This window comes from Neofelis nebulosa, chromosome 15, assembly GCF_028018385.1.
Source record: "Neofelis nebulosa isolate mNeoNeb1 chromosome 15, mNeoNeb1.pri, whole genome shotgun sequence".
Lineage (NCBI taxonomy): Eukaryota > Metazoa > Chordata > Mammalia > Carnivora > Felidae > Neofelis > Neofelis nebulosa.
Window position 1 is genome coordinate 6,259,733 of NC_080796.1, and position 15,281 is coordinate 6,275,013.

Consider the following 15,281-nt stretch of genomic DNA (forward strand, 5'->3'; position numbering starts at 1 on the left):
AACAGCCTGGTGACTCAAGACAGGATGCGGCCGGCGCCTTTCCTCCTCAGGAACACCTACAAAGACCAGAATACCTGTCAGTACCATGTTGGTGCTGCTCAAGTATAACTCAGGGACTGTTCCTTGATATGAACACGGGCCAGAGCATATTGAGGCTTCGGTTACCTGCATGGACTAAGTGTCACTGCTGAGCCATGCACAGCAGTATTCCTTGAAGTGTGCAGTAGGAGGCGTGTGTGAGAATGTAGACATTCATCATTGTGCAGTGTCAGTGACACAGATTCTCTGGGCAAATCCACATGTATCTTTCTCTGTCTGTCTGTCTGTCTTGCAGTGTGTCTGTGTCATTTTGTGTAGCTTACTCTGTGTGTCTCTCAAGAAAACACACTCAACACACATTCACAGTCACAATCACGTGACACACAGACACACCACAGAACAACCCCAGGACTCATGTCCACAGAAACACACCTCACACAAGGAATACATTATCTTTGTCCTACTGTAGAAATATCATATAGTTTCTCACCTGGGATGTAGGTCCTTCCCCCAACTCACAAGCACCCGTCCCCCCAGGCCTCTGGGATTAGGGTAGCTCTCCAGTATAAAGACAATAACAATGCCCCACCTGCATCACCATGTAAACATTTTTCTCAGCAAGAAACAGTTTCCAGGACACATACCTTCTTCTCGTGCTCCTACGGCCACCTGAATGTTAGAAAAGAAAACACCATCAGGGTGAGATCATGATGTCCAGTATGTGTACCATTGTTCGGTTCGCTTGGTGACTTTGGGATTCAGGATGGGCACAGTGTTTGAGTCAAAGGCCACAAAAGGAAAAATAATATGCCTGTCAGAATTTGTTTTTCCTGGAGATGTGTCTCTAAAGAACACTGACGATGCAGCCTACAAAATTGTTCACCCAAAAGGAAAAAGTGCTTCTGCCAAAAAAATCCTAGGATGCTGTTTATTTCCAGGTTTGGCACTGCCAGTGGTAAATGTGCCCCTGACCAAGGTGACCGTTGGCAAGAAACAACCATGGAAATTGACCATATGTTTCTCCCCACAGGGAAAATAACATTATCATCTCGACGGTACATTGTCACATTTGCAACAGATGTTGATTGCAAAGAGTCTAAGAAATCACTTGTGTTCCTCAAGGAAAGACAGGAAGCTCACCTCAGCAACAGCCTGGTGACTCAAGACAGGATGCGGCCGGCGCCTTTCCTCCTCAGGAACACCTACAAAGACCAGAATACCTGTCAGTACCATGTTGGTGCTGCTCAAGTATAACTCAGGGACTGTTCCTTGATATGAACATGGGCCAGAGCATATTGAGGCTTCGGTTACCTGCATGGACTAAGTGTCACTGCTGAGCCATGCACAGCAGTATTTCTTGAAGTGTGCTGTAGGAGGAGTGTGTGACAATGTAGACATTCATCATTGTGCAGTGTCAATGACACAGATTCTCTGGGCAATCCCACATGTACCTTTCTCTGTCTGCCTTGCAGTGTGTCTGTGTCATTTTGTGTGGCTTAGTCTGTGTGTCTCTCAAGAAAACACACTCTACACACATTCACAGTCACAATCACGTGACACACAGACACACACAGAGAAAAACCCCACGACTCATGCCCGCAGAAACACACCACACTCAAGGAATACATTATCTTTCTCCTACTGTAGAAATATCACATAGTTTCTCACCTGGGATGTAGGTCCTTCCCCCAACTCACAGGCACCAGTCTTCCCAGGCCTCTGGAATTTGGGTAGCTCTCCAGAATGAAGACAACAACAATGCCCCACCTGCATCACCATCTAAACATTTTTCTCAGCAAGAAACAGTTTCCAGGATACGTACCTTTGTCCTGTGCTCCTACAGCCACCTGAATGTTAGGAAAGAAAACACCATCAGGGTAAGATCATGATATACACTATTTGCACCACTCTTCAGTTCTCTTTGCGTCTTGACCGTACAAGTTGGGACACAGCGGTTGAGTCAAAGGCCACTAAAGCAAATGAATGGGATGTCTGTCAGAAGTTGTTTCTCCTGGGGATGTGTCTCTCTAGAACACCGAGGATGCCTGCTACGAAATTCTTCACCCAAGCAGGACAGATTGCTTCTGACGGAAAAGATCCTAGGACACTGTTTGTTACCAGGTTTGGCCCTGCCAGTGGTGAATGTCCCCCTGTCCTAGGTGACCGTTGGCAAGAGGCAACCACTCACCCCTCTCCCCATCAGGGAAAGTAACAATATCATCCAAAATGTACATTGTCATATTTACCACAGATGTTGATTGGAAACACTCTAACATAGCACTTGCGTTTCTCACGGAAAGACGGGCAAGCTTACCTCAGCAACAACCTCGTACTTCCTTGCATGATTGGCTCGCAGTTTTTCCTCCTTAGGGTCACCTAGAAGGACATAGAATATTCCTCAGTATATTGTTGGTGCTGCTCAAGAATAACTCAGGGAGTGTTCCTCATATGAACTTTGGCCAGAGCATACAGAGGCTTGGTTACCTGCATGGATTGAGTGTTACTGCTGAGCCATGCTCAACTGTATTTCTTGAAGTGTGCAGCATGAGGAGTTTTTTGCGAGTGTAGACCTTTGTTATGTGCAGTGTCAGTGGTACGTGTCTCCTGGGGAAACACACATCTCCTCTCTCTCTCTCACCTGTCTCTCTCTCTCTTAGGAGTGTGTCTCATTCTCTTTGTGTGTTTCCCTGTCGCTCACTTTTGCCTGTCTCACACACACACACACCACACACACACACACACACACAACACAGTGAATACATTTTCTTCTCACACTGTCACCATAGTCACAGGTTTTCCCCTCGGAAATCTGTCTTTTCTTCACACCCTCAAGCCTCTGTCCTGCAAGGAACCTGGGTTCAGGGTAACTTCCACACTGATTCCAGCAGGAATGCCCGATCTTCCTGACCATATTAATAATTTCATCAGTTGGTTAAGTGTCCCACTCTTGATTTCGACCCAGGTCATGATCTCAAGGTGTCTGGGATCAAATCCCTGATTCCACCCCGTTCCCTCTATCAATCAATCCATCAATCAATCAATGACCTTTTAAAAGTTGCCCAACAGAGCATGTAAACTGATGCAGTGAATATGAAAAACCAATATGGAAGTGCTTCAAGACATTTAAAAACGAAGTACCATTTGATCCAGCAATCCCACTTTGGGCTAACACATCCAAAAGTATTGAAATCTGGTCTTCTGAATGATACCTACACTCCCTTGTTCTGCATTCACAAAAGTTAATATAGCGAAACAACTGAAGGTCCATTGATGATCAAATGCACAAAGACAATGTGGTGTGTCCATACAATGGGTGACTATTCAGCCTTAAAAAGGAAGGAAATCCTGTCATTTGTGACAACACGGATGGCCCTGGGGGACTTGGTGTTAAGCGAAATAAGCCAGACACAGAAAGACAAATACTGCAGGATGACACTTACATGTGGAACCTAAAATAGTCAAATGCATAGGAACAGAGAATAGAATAGGGGCTGGAGGGAGGGGAAAGGGAGGAAATGTTGGTGTTCAGGGCACCAAGTTTCATTTATACAAAAGAAGTCAGTTCTGGAAACCTACCTTGCAGCATAGGGCCTGTGATGAACTGCTTGAAAATCAGTAAGAGTGAGTTTGTAGGTTGAGTACCCTTACCACGAAAGACACAGAAGAAAAGCTCCAACAGACACTGTGTGGGCAAATACCTTTATCTGGGTGAGACAGGATAGAAATGAGAGCAATCCAGTCATTGAGAGCATGGGGTTGGTGCCTGTTGGGCTGTGCCTAAGTTCCCTGTACTGCACAATGAAAACTTTCTTAGGGGCTGCTTATATGTCTTATGGTATGAAGTTGAAAGTGATTAAATGCAGGAAAAGTCTTCGGGGAAAAATGACCGATGGTTCAGAAGCAGTGTGTAAGTGTTCAGTCACTACATGTCCGGAACATTAACCTAAACACTTGGTAGTGGTTGAATCTAGAGTGGGGACTTGGATGGCTACAGGACAAAGGAGGATGGAAGCTTCCTTTTCATCCTGCCCATGGCTAGGATGCTTTACAGCTCATGGGGAAGTCCTGTTACCACCTCCTGGGATCCCCATATCAACCCCGTGGGGCAGAGAGGGCAGGGCCTGTGACCCATATTTTCTGTGAGAGATTAAGTGACTCAGCAAGATTCACTATTCTGAAGAGTGGGAGGTCCAGGATAGGAATGTAGATGTTGCCCGGGGACAGAGATCCCTGAAAATCTGGGACCTTCCCAGGGCACCTGAGATCATGCCTTGAACCCCTGAGCCAGGGGCTCCCCCAGTCTCTTTATCAAATCTTCCTCCCCAAGGTCTCTGTGGAAGACAGTTGATGCCCTGGAGGAGGTGCCTAAGCTAGGAGAAAAGTGCAAATCCTAACTCAGCCTCCCACCTCTAGGTTTCAACCCCTGACCCAAGGCACAATGCAGTTACCACCAAGTGAAGCCCTTCTGAAGGAGCAGGGGAAGCCCAACAGTGGCCATCCTCACCCGCCATCCACACTACCAGGGCTCTCACAAGGAGCCTTCCCCAATGGCCACTTGGCCACCTTCAGTGGCCAGTGGTCTGCCCAGCTCCCAAGCTGACTCTGAAGCCACGACATTCCAAACCAACTGTCACATAACGGCTCTGCCCAGAATTAGCTTCCCTTCAGTTGACTAAGCCTGGCTGAGCAGCTACTGTGAATTAACTGCGAAACTGGCCCATCGGGCTGGTGCTTTGATGGTTTATTGAATGTAGGCTGGGACACTTAACGTGGCACTGACTATTGGCCTGTGGAACCATCTGAGCAGCCAGGACTAAGGCCTGGCTGGTGAAGGGCAGGGGTTGTACTGGCTCTGAGTGGGCCCCTTCCCAGTTCCTCCTCCTTCCCCAAAATCTGATCTCTACGGACTCCTCATCCTTCTTGAGACCCTGCAGTGGCAGGGGCCCATGTCCCATCTCCTTTTAGATGGACCCCTCCATACCCATGGCCTGGAGAAGCCTCCTCCCTCTCCACCACCATGACTCTCCCTAAGGATCACCCGGACCTGCATTGGTCTTTCATCTGCTGTTTACTGTTTTGCAGGTGATTATAACCAACCCTTTACTGAGAGACTAGATTCGAATCTAGGCACGGCAGTCTGTGTTAGTTAATCATAAATCCTTTGTTATGAAGCTCAGCAATGATTAACAAATTGTACATAAGGAAAGCCCACCATTGAAAACCAAACAGTATTATTAATTATGTGCTATTTTTCTTCTCGTCTTGCCTTGCGATGCTACCCGGATATATATTCATTAAGCATGTCAGCTATTGGCTTTCATTTACTAGCAAGCAATGGGATAGTTCATTAAGGAGCAAAGGCCCCACTGGAGCATGGATGAGAGTGCCTAAACAGGGAGGATGGACACCGGGCTGGTAATCAAATGTTTGAGTTCTTATTGGTCACGTTCCCTACAGTGTGTAGTTCTTGGGAATCAAGCTGTTTTTAGGGCTCATGCTGATAATGTTACCGAATATACTACATTATGTCCCTGAATCTTTTTTCCTGAATGAGTCTTCACACACCACATGCAACGGGGCTGAAGTCATCACCCAGGGAGCAAGAGATGCATGCTCCAGCCGCTGAGTAAAGCACCAGCCCGTTATGTTCCCGATTCTTATCAGATTTGTGCCGTGTCCTGAAGAATGACCACACCATGAAACTGACTGAGCAGGCGCTGACCAGTTCTCTAACTCAGCTGTACGAGGGAGCAGCAATGAGGGTGATGGCACAAGGTTCATTGTGAATTGGTACTTTGAGGCTTCATTTTCGTTGTCTCATGGGTAGGCTCACAGAACTTCAGCATTACTAGGACTCACTCGTATTGACAATGCCATCCAACACCTCTAAAGGATCTCTTCAGTCCTTACTGGACTCAGGCCAAGTGCTGAGGAGTAGCTCAGCACTGGCAGAATTTGACCAGGTTTTCCTAACTTGTGCCTACTAACTTTCAGAATCTTTGAACTGACCAGAACCATGTAAGATTTCTAGATCCTTTTCATATTAGTGACTACGGCAAGTTCTATAATAATCTGCCTTGAGAGTTTCCCTGGGCTATGGGACCACAGAGACTACCTCATAATAATAGACAGCATGTGGGATTTTCCTTGGTCCAGGTGATTCCTGATATACACACAGATGCTGGAACTCCTTTGCACAGCCAGTGATCCCATGGCTAAGTAGAAGTGCAGTTCAGTAGTTAAAGCATGAGCATTGGGACTACAGGCCTGGGTTCACATCCTGACTCTTAGGAGTTCATGCTCCTGGACACAAGAATCTCTGTGCCTCAGTTTCTCCTCCTGAGAAGTAGGAAGAGTAACAAACCATCACATATGTTTGTGATGGCATTGAATGAATTATTGCATGCAAAGTGTGCGGTGTATGACAAGTGGTCAGAAAGATTCATTAGAGGGGATAGATCTTAAATGAGACCTTACGATTTTGCAAGTTCCAGAGGTGGATTCAAACCTGGGACTCTGAGTTCCCAGACCATCGTTCTATGACACACAGCTGCTTTGCTTTGCCTAAAACTATCATTTTACCTCAACATAATTTAGTTTTGACAGAATCAGAGGCATCAAAAAAAAAAAAAAAAAAAGGAATACAAAAGAAAAGGAAAAAGAAAAAAAAAAGCTGTTGGTGACCCCTGGATCCCACTCTCTGTGGCCCTTGACCAGAAATATTCATGATCGTTCTCCAGAGTGATCCAATGTATACAGTGTAATTCTGGATAACACCCAAAGGATAAAAGTAAATGCGTGTGTGGGGGCCACAAATTGTTGGAACTCTCATATTGTTAGGGTCTCTCTTGGACAACTCTTTATGTGAATGAAGGAACACATCTCCCCAAATACTGAACCCAGTACCCATTTTTGGTATAAAGCTTATAGGGAAAGCATGTTAAAAACAATGATGGATACCTTCCATATCAACCATTCTGGATTCACTCTACATTTCTGTAATGAATAATTTGAATACATACTTTTGGAGTTTTAAAAGATCCTACATTACAATAGACATTGCCATATGTTTTCTCCTAGGAATACCTAGTGGTGACAAGAAAGGGGTGCAGGATATAGGCCACTTTTCTCAATGAAGAAAAAATATCAAGAGAGCTATCTTGATAGAATAACCGAAAATCAAGAGATAAAACAAAACTATAAAACATATTCATAACTCCGAACGACCAGATAGAGGAGATTTTAAACCATGGAAAAATATTTTGAGCAACAGCTAACTGTCCAGTTAGTAGCAGACAGTGTTAAGAAGATCTTTATGAACATACCACGGCAGCAACAAATCAGATTGCCCATCTTCGAAGACGCTAGGTATAGATCTGAGAACTCACTCGCTATCAGATTTGAAGTGCTCAGCTCAGAGACTGGCAGTTGGAAAAACGGGCATCTTACATCATTTCATCACCATGGCAACAGAGCTTTCATGGGGAATGCAGGTGCACACCGTCCAACGTCTGCTGTGTGGACAGGTGCGGCTCTACAGACACAGGGACACCATTGGAGATTAAGTGCTTGTGTTTCAAAAGCTGAATCCTGGTCTCACACATTGTCATTCTCTGTTTTGAAAATAAATTACATGAAGGGAAATGACCTGACCCCTCCAACACCAATTATAATAACTAGTCAAAATTGCAGGGTGAAGAGGGAAAAAGAGAATATTTTGAGAATAAAGAGAGGTCCCATTTTTTTATTTGCAACACAATCCATACCCATTTCTACCAACCTCAGTCCCAGGACACCTCTAGAACAAAGTTTAAATTTTGTCCCAGATGAAATATTAGAAGTAATCATTATATCTTAAAGTAATTTAGTCAGGTTATAGACCCATTAATTATAAACACAATTTGATGTAGAGTAATTACACAGAAGGCATATTTATTTTCTTAGCAAAGGTGTGGGACAAGGAGTTTACCTTTAGCTCTTCACTGAAACACACATGCCTGTGTTTTTGATAAAACACTAACAGCTACATTAATTACATGTTTTTTCTCTACCAAATTAGTCTAGGAGTTTAGAATCAGGGATGGCACATATAGAAAAAGTCATAAAATGAAAAATAGTAATTAAAATAATATTTACATTAAGAAAAGATAATAAAAAGAAAATTTTCAACTAAAACTAAGGGAAAATTTTCTTGTGTCAATATGGGAAAGGTGAACAGAAATGTTATCGTGTTCTTTTTGAATGGTAGAATGAGACTTCTATTAATTTTATATGTTCTAAATCTTAAGATTTTCTACTCTGCCATTGTATGTATGTTTTCATCAGAAAAACAATAGGAAAGGTATTAATTAATATAGATTTTATAAAGGTATAAAATTAAGTAATAAAGATATGTATTTACATTGCAAAAAAAGAAAAAAAAATGTCCAGGGCTTTGAGCTGAGATGCAAGGAGGACCCAGACTTAGCAGGATCCCCCGTTCTGTCTGCATGTACTACCTGGCCTAGACATGAACCCAGGACAAGGGTGACTTTCAGGATTCCAACAGGGCACAATTCTCCACCTTCCAGGTCACTCTCCACCTTCCAGGTCTGATAAAAATTATGCAAAGCACATACATAGTTTTGGCTTTGCCAGTAAACACACTGGAAAAAGGAAAATCAAAAACAGTAAAACAGTGAAGCTAATGTGAGTAATATATTTTTGATCCTATCCATCCAAAATGTTAAGATTTCCACTGTGACACATGAAACGTGACCACATTTCAAGGGCTCGAGAGCCGCTCAGAGCTGGTTGCTACCGTAGAGGAGAGTGGAGATGGAGATCATTCACAGCACAGCAATAGAGTGGACGGTACTGTTCAGGATCTCCTAGGCTATACTTTAGGAACATAATGAAATAATCCACTTTGTCAGACTGAGTACTGAGAATCACATCTCTGCCTGGAATCTCCAGACCCAGAGTCAGTGTGTGACAAAACCACATCCGTGTTGCCAGGCATGGATTGGATGGTCGGCACTCAGTAATGGTTTAATCATCTAAATTCTCCATCTTGCTATCTCCTTAGCCATCTTCTTTAAAATGTGAGAAACCAATTAATTTAATGAATGTATAGGAATCATTTGAGTTACCTAAAAGCATTCAGCGCTCCCCTCACCTCCCCTTGAATCCTGGCCTCCAGACTTACATTGGAGTTTCTCTCTCTCACTCACTGTATTCACACCCTCTCAATGCCCCATTAGTCCAATATTACTGTTACTTAATTCAGGTACATACTAGATTATTGTACCTGGAGAGAGTACCTTCCCAGTTCTCTGGGACACATGATATTGGCTTCTGGTGGTCCCTAATCAGGGAGAAATTGGGCCCCCAGGGGACATCTGGCAAATTCTGGATACATTTAAGGTTGTCAACAGTGGGGAAGGCACGGCTGGCATTTGGCAGGCTGAGGCCAGGGATGCAGCTAAACATTTTGCAAGGCATCCTGCAGCTCCTCACAAGACTTACATTGCGTAAAATGTCAACAGAGCCCAGTTTAAGAAACCTTGTCTTAAGCCATGTCTATTAAGTCTCTTTAAGAAAAAGGAGGATTCCTCCCAATCTCTTTGAACCCAATGTTAAAGGGTCGATATCTATCTATCTATAAGGAATTAGGCACAGACCCCACTGGTGTGAATGCATTAAATATATTCTCATAGTTAGATTTTGTAAAAAGTAATGAGGGCTCGCCTGGCTGGCTCGATCCGTGGAGTGTGTGACTCTTGATCTCGGAGTCGTGAGGTTGAGCCCCAAATGGGTGCAGAGATTACTTAAAAGGAAAATTTTTTTTAAAAAATTTAAGGTTTATTTATTTTTGGGAGGCAGAGAGACAGAGTAGGGGAGGGGCAGAGAGAGAGAGGGAGACACAAAATCCAAAGCAGGCTCCAGGCTCTGAGCCAGTCAGCACAGAGCCCGACACACGGCTCAAACTCACAAAGCGCGGGATCATGAGCTGGGCCGAAGTCGGATGCTCAAATGACTGAGCCACCCAGGCGCCCCAAACGTAAAATTTTTTTAATGTTTACTTGTTTTTGAGAGGGACACAGACAGAGTGTGAGTGGGGGAGGGGCAGAGAGAGAGGGAGAACACAGAATCCTAAGCAGGCTCCAGGCTCTGAGCTGTCAGCACAGAGCTGATGTGGGGCTTGAACGTGTAAAACAACAAGTCACGACCTGAGCCAAAGTCGGATGCTTCACTGACTGAGCTACCCAGGGGCCCTGTTAAAAACTAAAATGTTTTAATGAAATGTAACAATCATTGCTTCGAGAAGTGTACTCTAAAAGCTCACTCCGGGGACACCATCATTTCTCCCCAGATATTTCTCTCTGTGATTGCAAATATGTATTTTCAAGGATTTGTGAAGCAAACTGGAGTGGTGCAAAATCACAGGAAATTGGACAACAACGTTTCTGTTTTGAAACTTCTGCTACCGACTGTAACAGAAATGAGACTACTAATGTTACACTAAATCCTATCCTGCATCTTCTATCTAAACTAACATTCACATCAAAACTATTATTGATTAGCCATTTCACAGCATTTCCACCCCTTGGTAATCCTAGTAAAGTGTATGAGGTTTAAATCTGTTGGTGGCTGACAAAGGTGTGAACTCAGAGCATTTATAGTCCATTTAGAACAATGTCTCTCAAAGTCAAAAACAACCACCACTTCTCGATATTGGCATTGCATGAGTTTCATGTTTGCTTTCCTTTGTTCAGCTCAAGTTTGGACATGTGTGAAAATGTACAAGAAGCACGAGAATTGAGAAGCACTTGACTTCTGAGGTAGGAACTTAGAAATAATTCTTAGATAATCTTAATATTTCCCCTTCTTGATGTCGTGCCACAATTCAGGGAAGTTTCCTTTGCTTTATTCTTTACATAGTGTGCAATCAAGTTTTCTCCCTTCCATTATGTTCTGTTGTTTGTATTACTCCTAGATAACCAGGAAAGTGTAGGGAGAAGCAAGGTCAGGAGACAATGTATGGGAAGTCTGATGGATTTCAAAGCATTAAGTCATAGATCAATCCAAGAGTCACTATTTGTTGTCTACTTTTCTCCTTGTATTTGATATCCAAAATCAAGACCACAGGCCCAGCTCTCTTCTAAATTTGTGTCATGAAAGAAAATTTAAGACCACACCCTCTATCAGAAGCCCCCCCCCCCCCCCCCCCCCGCCGCAAGTTGTCCTGGGAGAGCAAAGTACAAACACCATTTGTCTTGGGACAAAAGGAAAGGTTTCTACAGGTAGGAACAATTGAGGGGACATTGGGTGTAGCGGAGTTTGGCCACACAGTAAGGATGGATCAAAGTTCCCCGGAAAATGGGAAGGCTGAACACGTACCTACGAATTGAAACGGCTACAGTTTTGAATCGTCCTGTGAAGAAGCAGGGGGTGAGGCTACCCCTGGTTATCAGGAGACAGAAATGCTTACTGAACGGAGCAACTGCAGGATCAGGTGGGTGTTTGCCTTCCGGTGGGCATTTCAGAAGGTAAGAGTGGATGCCTTAAGCCTGCATGAGGCCAGGAACAGGGAAGTGCTTCCATCGTCTTTGACATAGCTCCACCTAGCGGCCAGCCGTGTTTACTACCACTCGGTTCGCCCAACCTTCTTCGGGTGTCTGCCAAAGTCACTCAAGAACTACAATCCCTCCGCTTTCCTACAGTTGAAGAATAAAGACCCAAATAAGTGAGACACAACACAAACTTCTCAAATTTCATCGACAGATCACTAATAAAGATATTTAAAATGTGTTTAATTTACCAACTGTTGTTATGACCTTCCCATATTTTGAAGCTCAAATCTGTTTAAAGTATGCTTCGTGGGCTTTGATACACCGATAATCTTATATTTTACTGTGCAGGAAAACGTGGTGGCAGTAAGAGATTTCTACTTTCTAGTCACTGGGTGGCAATAAAATCAAAGTGAAGAATTTATCTCCTAGGAGTGGAACCAAGCACAGCCAATTTCCTTCCCCTCTTCAGCTTGGTACCCCACGGTTCCTCAAAACTAGGTTCTGGGCCCACATGTTTCAAATCGTTGCGCTAATGTGAGTGAGAATTCATATCCTATAGAAGCTAAGTGTATTAAGTAGTAAACCAGAAGGTTTTAATTTTAAACAGTGAGTCAAATTGAAATGGGAATTTTATGACACATTATATGCTTGACAGATGAAGCATATTTGTGTAAGCAACATAACTATGGAGTATTGTATAGAGAGAGTAATATTAATGAAATTAAATATTCATGTCTGGTTTTGTCCACAAGACAAGGAAAACATGATATTTATTGACCACAGATAATTCTTCACCTTTATCAATCCTCATATTCAAAATGTCTGAAACTGCTATTTCTTTTGAAAGTTCGGTTCCATGTGGAATAAAAACACATGTGGCACCATTTCTGTCATCAGGAAATCTCAGTCCTCCCAGAATTAAATTAAAACATAATCGGATGATGAAATAGGTGAGTCCTGGTATGGTAGGGTGGCAAGAGGACCCTTTAACATAAGGAGCCCCTTCTGAATCCATCTCATTTCAGAACTGAGCCCCCTTTGAAAGGAGTTGGAAACCAGAGAAGAATCTCCTAGAGGAGGAGTCCACTCTTCTGCAACCTCCTTTTTGCTGGTCAGTGTTCTACAAAAGGCACATGGGAGATGGCAAAGTGCAGGGGACGAATCCTCTATGAATACAGCAAGTGTTATGGAGGCCACCTCCATCACAAACACAGTGTGTGCCCCTAGGGACACTGTATATGCCTGGGCTCTCTGTTCTAGGAGCTGTGGGTGGGAGTAGATTTTCAGCACCCAGGCTTGAGAGATGACATATTCTTTCTTTTCCCTGAACAGATCATGACTTGGACTGTTGTACGAGATGTTGAATTCAGTTTCTCCCATTGATTGGTTCAACCTCTCAGCTGCTGCTGTGGGTCTGAGCCACGGCCAGGTTGGAGTGGTTCTGTGAGTTGGGAGGATCTCTCAGCCTAGACTGGCAATTGCAGGCAGAAATAGAATGGGACCCACCCATGTCAACTACACATTGTCTAGTAGCTCTATGGTAAAAAGAAACAAGTCAAAAATCAAATCATTGTAATGGGCAAAATGGTACCACTTCAACGTGTATTTGATTTCAAAAATACATTGTTTTTAAAACCTCAACAAGAAAGTTTCTTCTTCTTCTTCTTCTTCTTCTTCTTCTTCTTCTTCTTCTTCTTCTTTTCTTATTCTGTCCTCAGAATCAGTGTGCATGTCACACTCAGAGCTCGGCTCAACTCAGAGGAGCTGAATTCCAGGGCCTCGATTTCCACAGGCGGTTGGTGGCTACAGTATTGGACACTCCAGGTCTGGTCTATTTTACCAGCTCAGGTCAAAGCTGAATGACCAACTGAGTCTTTAATTCTACTTAGCATCTCAAATATCAGAAGAGCAGCACCAAGAGTGACTTATGTTTATATTTGTAGTGCATGGCATTTCCTAGTAGAGGGAGGACACGTAGTAAGTACGTGACATGTCTGTGCAAGCAAAGAGGATAAAACCCCACGCAGCCCTGTTCCTTTAGGTCCTTAGGAAACTCTACTATCATGCTCATTTTTCCACAGAGAGTGAGTATGGCTGAACATTTTAAAGAAGGAAGGAGATGTCTCATCTGCCTCAGTTATCTTGAAAAACCCATGTTCCTGGCACAAAAACAGACACATAGACCAACGGAATAGAATAGAAACCCCAGAACTAGACCCACAAACGTATGGCCAACTAATCTTTGACAAAGCAGGAAAGAACATCCAATGGAAAAAAGACGGTCTCTTTAACAAATGGTGCTGGGAGAACTGGACAGCAACATGCAGAAGGTTGAAACTAGACCACTTTCTCACACCATTCACAAAAAGAAACTCAAAATGGATAAAGGACCTGAATGTGAGACAGGAAACCATCAAAAGCCTAGAGGAGAAAGCAGGAAAAGACCTCTCTGACCTCAGCCATAGCAATTTCTTACTCGGCACATCCCCAAAGGCAAGGGAATTAAAAGCAAAAATGAATTACTGGGACCTTATGAAGATAAAAAGCTTCTGCACTGCAAAGGAAACAACCAACAAAACTAAAAGGCAACCAACAGAATGGGAAAAGATATTTGCAAATGACCTATCGGACAAAGGGCTAGTATCCAAAATCTATAAAGAGCTCACCAAACTCCACACCCGAAAAACAAATAACCCAGTGAAGAAATGGGCAGAAAACATGAATAGACACTTCTCTAAAGAGGACATCCGGATGGCCAACAGGCACATGAAAAGATGCTCAACGTGGCTCCTTATCAGGGAAATACAAATCAAAACCACACTCAGATATCACCTCACGCCAGTCAGAGTCGCCAAAATGAACAAATCAGGAGACTATAGATGCTGGAGAGGATGTGGAGAAACGGGAACCCTCTTGCACTGTTGGTGGGAATGCAAATTGGTGCAGCCGCTCTGGAAAACAGTGTGGAGGTTCCTCAGAAAATTAAAAATAGACCTACCCTATGACCCAGCAATAGCACTGCTAGGAATTTACCCAAGGGATACAGGAGTGCTGATGCACAGGGGCACTTGTACCCCAATGTTTATAGCAGCACTCTCAACAATAGCCAAATTATGGAAAGAGCCTAAATGTCCACCAACTGATGAATGGATAAAGAAATTGTGGTTTATATACACAATGGAGTACTACAGGGCAATGAGAAAGAACGAAATATGGCCCTTTGTAGCAACGTGGATGGAACTGGAGAGTGTGATGCTAAGTGAAATACACCATACAGAGAAAGACAGATACCATATGTTTTCACTCTTATGTGGATCCTGAGAAACTTAACAGAAACCCATGGGGGAGGGGAAGGAAAAAAAAAAGAGGTTAGAGTGGGAGAGAGCCAAAGCATAAGAGACTCTTAAAAACTGAGAACAAACCGAGGGTTGATGGGGGGTGGGAGGGAGGGGAGGGTGGGGGATGGGTATTGAGGAGGGCACCTTTTGGGCTGAGCACTGGGTGTTGTATGGAAACCATTTGGACAATAAATTTCATATATTGAAAAAATAAATAAATAAATAGTAACAAAATAATAAATAAATAAATAAATGAATATCATGCAAATTAAAAAAAAAACAAAAACGAAAAAAACAAAAGAAAAACCCACGTTCCTAAAATGTGGTGATGTCCGCTGCCTGCAGTGTG

At 43.4% G+C, this 15,281-nt stretch overlaps 2 long non-coding RNA genes across 4 annotated transcripts; one reads left to right on the top strand and one right to left on the bottom strand.

Annotated features, from left to right (window-relative positions):
* Positions 1 to 560: 560 nt before the first annotated feature.
* LOC131495983 (uncharacterized) lies at positions 561 to 7,450 on the bottom strand. Its single transcript, XR_009254238.1, has 3 exons — positions 7,365 to 7,450; positions 2,354 to 2,415; positions 561 to 708 (listed from the first exon to the last, which is right to left on the bottom strand). It is a non-coding gene; the product is annotated as an uncharacterized LOC131495983 (long non-coding RNA).
* Positions 6,849 to 13,269, top strand: LOC131495965 (uncharacterized). 3 transcript variants are annotated; one of them, XR_009254220.1, is made up of 5 exons: positions 6,849 to 7,565; positions 10,797 to 10,862; positions 12,442 to 12,544; positions 12,620 to 12,705; positions 12,927 to 13,269. It is a non-coding gene; the product is annotated as an uncharacterized LOC131495965 (long non-coding RNA). The 3 variants fall into 3 exon arrangements; XR_009254219.1 differs by lacking the exon at positions 12,442 to 12,544; XR_009254218.1 differs by lacking the exons at positions 6,849 to 7,565; positions 10,797 to 10,862 and having other exon boundaries at positions 12,195 to 12,544.
* Positions 13,270 to 15,281: the final 2,012 nt, after the last annotated feature.